Source organism: Neophocaena asiaeorientalis, unplaced genomic scaffold, assembly GCF_003031525.2.
Source record: "Neophocaena asiaeorientalis asiaeorientalis breed wild unplaced genomic scaffold, Neophocaena_asiaeorientalis_V1.1 scaffold92, whole genome shotgun sequence".
NCBI classification, from domain to species: Eukaryota; Metazoa; Chordata; class Mammalia; order Artiodactyla; family Phocoenidae; genus Neophocaena; species Neophocaena asiaeorientalis.
Genome location: NW_020174057.1, coordinates 1,519,265 through 1,525,554, shown reverse-complemented (window position 1 = coordinate 1,525,554; position 6,290 = coordinate 1,519,265).

The following is a 6,290-nucleotide window of genomic DNA, read 5'->3' as shown; positions in this document are numbered from 1 at the left end:
ACTAACATGGAGAGGTTAAGAAACATGCCCAAGACCACAGAGCTAGTAAGTGGCAATAAAAGGATTTAAACTCAGGTAGGATTTGAATCCAGAGCCCAAACTCCTAAGCAGTAACTGGACAATAATGTCATATTCCTGCAAAAGTTCATAATCTCCAGGAAGACAGCATCCTATGTTGGGCTTTGAAGGAGAGTCAAGTGGGCTCTAAAACACCATTTGTATAATCTCCTCGCTGACTACCTGAAAGCCCCATTATTGTTCTCTTCATTGAGGCATTAAAACATGGGACAGATAAAATTTGGTGGAATGCTCTGAGGGAGATAGGTAAAATAGAGTACGGGGGAACAGATTCCTGGGAAAGAAAACAGAGAGAACCTTTGCCTTGAAGGAAGGTGTGGTAGATAGAATCACATTGGTCCCACCCCAAAGATGGCAACGCCCTAATCCCCAGACTGTGAATCCGTTACTTGACATGACAAAAGGGACTTTGCAGATTAAGGATCTTGAGATGGGGTGACTATCCTGGGTTATTTGGACAGGCTCAACCTAATCTCAGGGAGCCTTATTGTCACCAGCAGAACGGCGATTCCTTGGTTCTTGTCCTCTCGAAGAGAAAGAATTCAGTAGAGAGACATAGAGCAGTTTTAAGTAGCAAGAGTTTTATTAAGCAGAGCAAAAGTACACTCCTGAGAAAGGATGAGAGTTAGCTGTCTGGAAACCAGAAGTAGCCCTGCGATGGGGTAGAGTTGGGTTTTTCAGAGTGGTGGTCCCTCCCTGTATTCTGCGTCATTTGACTGACAAGTTGATTGATGGCTTTAAGTTATGTAACTTTTCTCCTAGCGCACAGGCACTCATCCATAAGCATCCAAGTGAAACCCACGGGGGTGGGAGGCACATAACTGCAATGCTAATTTATTATAATTACGGCATAATGAACCCCGGGTCACTGTGAGTCACGTTTTAGGTCTTGATGCGCCTGCACCAACCTGTGCTGGCGGTTTTACCTTGCTTGGTGCTGATACGGCTGGAAACCCAGTGGTGGTCCTTGACTACAAGAGGGAGGATCTCTGGGCATGTTCTGATCACCAGTGTCCAGGTGGGGGAGGGAAAGATGATCCCATCCAGGATGGGGCAGGCAGGACACACTCATGTCTGATTAGCTGCGTAACATTATAAGGGAAAGAGGAAAGCAAAAGAATGGGAGTCAGAGAAGGCAATATGACAACAGAAGCAGATGTCAAGAGAGAGAGGGAGAGAGATTTGAAGATGCTACACTGCTGTTTGAAAAGGGAGGAATGGGCCGTGAGGTGAGGATGTGGGCAGTCTCTGGAAGCTGGAAAAGGCAAGGAAATAGATTCTCCCTTAGATCCTCCAGAGGAATAAAACACCTTGATTTTAACCCAGTCAAACCCATTTTGGACTTATGACCTCCAGAACGGTAAGATAATAAATACCACCAACTTTATGGTTGTGATATTGAGATTTACAAGAAAAATGTATATGTGGTCATTCAGATCAGCAAAATATATTTCTCACATACTTTTGGTCTTCCTCCACAGTTCCTGGCTCACAGCTCCGCAAACCCTAGGAATTTCCCAAGTGTTGCGATAAAGGTGTCTTTTGTTACGTTAATGAGCGGCTTTCTACCTGTGGATGAGCCAGTGGTGCCAATCCTGTGATCAGAGGGTGAGAACTTTCAGTCCCACCCTACCTCTGGGGAGGGGAGAGGAGCTGGAGGGTGAATGAATCACCAATAGCAAATGGTTTAATCAATCACAACTATGTAATGAAGCCTCCATAAAAATCCAAGAGGCTGTGATTCAGAGAGCTTCTGGGTTGGTGAACATGTGGGAGACTGAGGAGGGCAGTGTGCTTGCAGAGGGCATGGAAGTTCCACCCTTTCCCCATGCCTGACCCCATGCATCTCTTCCATCTAGCTGTTCCTGTGTTATATCTTTTTATAATAAACCTGTGATGTAGTAAGAAAAATGTTTCTCTGAGTTCTGTGAGCCTCTCTAGCTAATTAATCAAATCCAAGAAGGGAGCCGTTGGAATCTCTAATTTGTAGCCAGTGGGTCAGAAGCACAGGTGATAACCTGAGCTTGCCACTGGTATCTGAAGAGGCGTGGTCAGTATTGTGGGACTGAGCCCTTAACCTGTGGGACCTGATTCTATTTCTGGGTAGATAGTGTCAGAATTGAGTTGAATTGTAGGACACCCAGCAGGTGTCTGGAGAATTCTTGTTGGTGTGGGAGAATGACCCTCCCTCCGGTATACACACATTGAAATTGGGTCCAGGAACCCAAAAGAGTGGGAATTTGTTAGAACAGCAGTAGGAAGTACTACAAGGAATGTGATTGTCAGAGTCCCTGCTGGAAACAAGTGGCATACATATAGGGCTTAAGTAACAAAAGTTTAAAGATTATATTTTATGTTGGTATGAGCAGGGGTAAGAGCACAAAAAAGGGATGAGGACGCTTTAAGGGATTAATAATAACAGGAAGCTGGTACCATCGTGAGGCCTGAAGGACAAGGTGTTACTGGAGACCACTGAGAGCTGGGGTCACAAAGAGGCCGCCCAACAGAAGCTGTGGCCACAAAGGTGGGGCTATGGGTGGCAAATCCTCCAAAGGTTTCTGTTATATATAATAATCTCTGATGGTGAAGAATTCTTCATAAAAGACTTCTGTCCCAGAGATTCACAATGAATTCCTAACTCATCCTCTGAGGCCCAACCAGATAACAATGTTAACAGTTGACTTAATGAGGAAGGAACTCCATTAGACTTGTTTATTTGTGTGACTTTAACCCTTGATCTAGCTTTTACTTTGTTTTGAATATGTAAAAAACTCTTAGTGATTACGATTTATGCTTCTTCTTTCAACAGATCTTTTTAGTGGAAAAAAAACATATAAATGGAGCATAGGGCATAAAAAAGAAATGCAGTTATTCATGCATGCAAAAACCCATCTAATTGGCAGAAGCTATAAACTGAGCACTGCCGTACACCTCGGGACAGTGACCCATATTTCAGGCAAAGTAGCAAGGGGAAAATTCAAAGTTCCTCTAGTTTTAATATAGTAGTGGTTACCCTAATCTCACAAATCATACCCAGAATCAACTGGGAGAATGTGCAAGGGGGAATGGGTGCTTTGATCTTTTCATAGTTTCCTTCTCGGTAAATAAACTTATATTTTCAAGCCAAATCTCATCTTGCAGTTTCCTGCCAACTTTAGTTCTCTGTATAGCTTACCTTTGCTTTTTCCACTTCTGGCCTTGGGCATTCAACAACACTTTACTTTTTTATTTTCCCAGATTTAAATTAAACATTTTAGAGAAACAAGGCATGTGATAATAGTCCCTGCAGCCCTCCCCTACAGCATGACATTAATTTGGGCCTCTGTTTTCTCTCAAACTTTCAATTGCCCCTTGATTTATATTAAATACAGCTACATTTGAAGATTTAGAGGTAACTTAAGTGGAAACAGCTTGATTCTCTAAAAAAAATATATAGTAAAAGTCAGAATAACATAATTACAAGGAAATTGGGAGAACAGACTCAATTTTGTCACCAATAATTTTTAGAATTTGTTAGACTGTCATTTGTTATTACTCTGCTTCCACTTTTTCAGCCAAAACAAGTTCTAACAAATCTGACTCTGTTTTTGTAGATGAAATCAATGAATTTAACATAACTTTAAAGAAATTTAAAACACAGAAAAATTACCTAGTGGAATCCCGTTCATTTGGAGCCTACCTATATTTGCCATGATTTGGATATTAATTGGTTCAAAGTTTTCTTTTCCAGTCCATGGGGGAATGAGTTTAGTAGGAAAATAATGTAAATAAGATTTCAATCTATTTAAGAAGTCAAACGGCTTCCAAGCACTTGAAGAAACTTTGATAGTGTTAATTTGCATATAAAGCAATTATTTTGATAATGACAAATGATTATCAGTGTTCCTGACTTCACTGACATTTACATAGGATTTTGTAGTTCAAAACATTTTTGTGAGTCAGAATTTTTTTTTTTTGTGAGTCAGAATTTTTATTCTCACTATATAGAGACATTCATTCAACAAATATTTTATTGAGCATCTACTATGTGCCAGGCATCGATCCAAAAGCTGAAAAGAAAACTGTAGGCTTAAACCAGGACTTGTACCCAGGTTATATTCATCTTCCCACTCCCCCCACCCCCCGCACCACACCCCAGGGCCACCCTTTTGAACTTGTCCCTTTAAGGACAGAGTGTATGTCTTAGTTTTCTGACTCTCCAGAATGCCCAGTATCTAGAACTGAGCTTGGCACATAGTATATGCGCAACGAATGTTTGTTGAATGAAAAACATCTGACTCCCTGTCCAGCGCTTTTTGCTGTAACACAGCTAACACTTATTTAGAGACAATTATGTGTTTGGTGTGTAGCTAAGGAGTATACCTCATTTAATCCTCAAAATAACCCTAAGAGGTGGATAGTATTAATAGCTTCACTTAATAGATAAGAAAAATGAAACTCAGAGGGTTGAAAGTAACTTGCCCAGGGTTACATACCTAATAAGTGGCATAACAAGAATTTGGGTCATCCCAGATTAGAGGGTGCCCACACAGCGTCTAAAACCAGTTATTTCCATTTACTTTGCTGCCACTAAAGCCTCACCCGTAGCCCGTCATTTGCACTGCCTGGACACTCCCTGAAGCCACTACGTTTATACTAACAGGTTTGCGAGGTGGGCAAACTCCTTAGATGGTATTGAAAGGAGAGCAAAGGCTGTTCCCTGGAGGGGAAGGCAAATCCCTTTGCTCCCCTCTGGACAGATGATTTAGAGAAAGGCCTCTGCTCTCTCCCCAGGGGTTCTGCTTTTCACCATCTGTGCACCAACCACTGAAGGGCAAGTGCGGAGGTGAAGTTCCATTCACTTCCTGCCAGCTGCTGGCTCCTCCTTTTGGACTCATCTCTGAATTGTTTGCCAGACCAGCCAATTAGTCTCCTCACCCTTCCTGAAACTTTTCAGGGAAGCAATGTCACAACCAGTGACCCCCTCATTATCCCACTTCTTCTAAACTCTGTGATTCTAAGTGCCCGCCTGGGGGAGAAGCTAATTTGCACATGACTCTTTAACCCTTCCTTGAAAGATTTCCATTACACACACACACACACACACACACACACACTCACTCATACACACACACCCCATTTACAACCTGATCCAAGAGAGGAAACAAGGTGAGAGGATGCAGTATTCAAGAATGCACTTAAAAGTGAGACATAATTTCAGATGGATTCTAATTTAAAGGGAACACAATTCTATTTAAGTACAGAGTGAAAGGAAAAACACAGTACCTATATTTCCTGATCCTCACTGCAGGACACAATAAAGACTTTTTTATAATTTATGGATTTGTTAGGATGAAAGAAATCTCATGAGCATAAAATCAAATTGTTAAGTTAACAAATTGTTAATTTAACAAATTATCTTTATTAGAAAGGAGTATAATTACATTGTGAGATCCTTCATCCCCCAAACCCAGGATGAATGATTACCTTCCAGGCTGGGCCAGTTCTGTTTATGGAAACACAACCTTGTGATTTGTACTAGGGTTTTTCACCTGTACATCTGCCTGATGGCCGAAGTAGATGTATTTGTTCAGGATATCCATTTGAATGCTGTGTCTTCTCTGATACCTGAGCAAAATGTCCATAGCGTAGGCTGGGCCGAGTGGACAGATGTTCCAACTCCGTGGACCCTGTGGGCAATGGAGAGGTGTTTGGAGGCTGAAGGTTTCTGTGGGGCGGGCTCTGTGCACAGAGCAGTGAGCGTATTTGTGTTTCACCACTTCTCTGCTGTCACGACCACAACTTCTTTGCATTCTATGATTAGTGTTTACGGGGAAGAGTGAAGGGAGGAGGTTGAATTCCCCTTGATGATTGTGTTACCGAGCAGAGCAGCGGCTCGTGTGCCGAGGCTCAGAAAGCCAAACTCTGACAGCGGGTGTTTGCAGCAAAGTTAAGGTTTATTTGCAGGGCACCAAACGGAGAATGGGCAGCTCATGCTTAAAAGACCTGAACTTCTTGAGGGCTTTCAGGCAAGGGTTTTTAAAGACAGTTTTAGGATGAGTGATCAATTCGTGGACCTTCTTCTGATGGGTTGGTGGGGAGGTAACAGGGTGATGTTTCCGGGAATCTCAATCATCAACCTTCTGGTTCCAACCCGTCTGGGGTCTACAGGCTTGTGGTCAGCATGTCGTCACCATCCTCCACCTGAGGGGCGGTGGTGGTGAGGGGGTCTT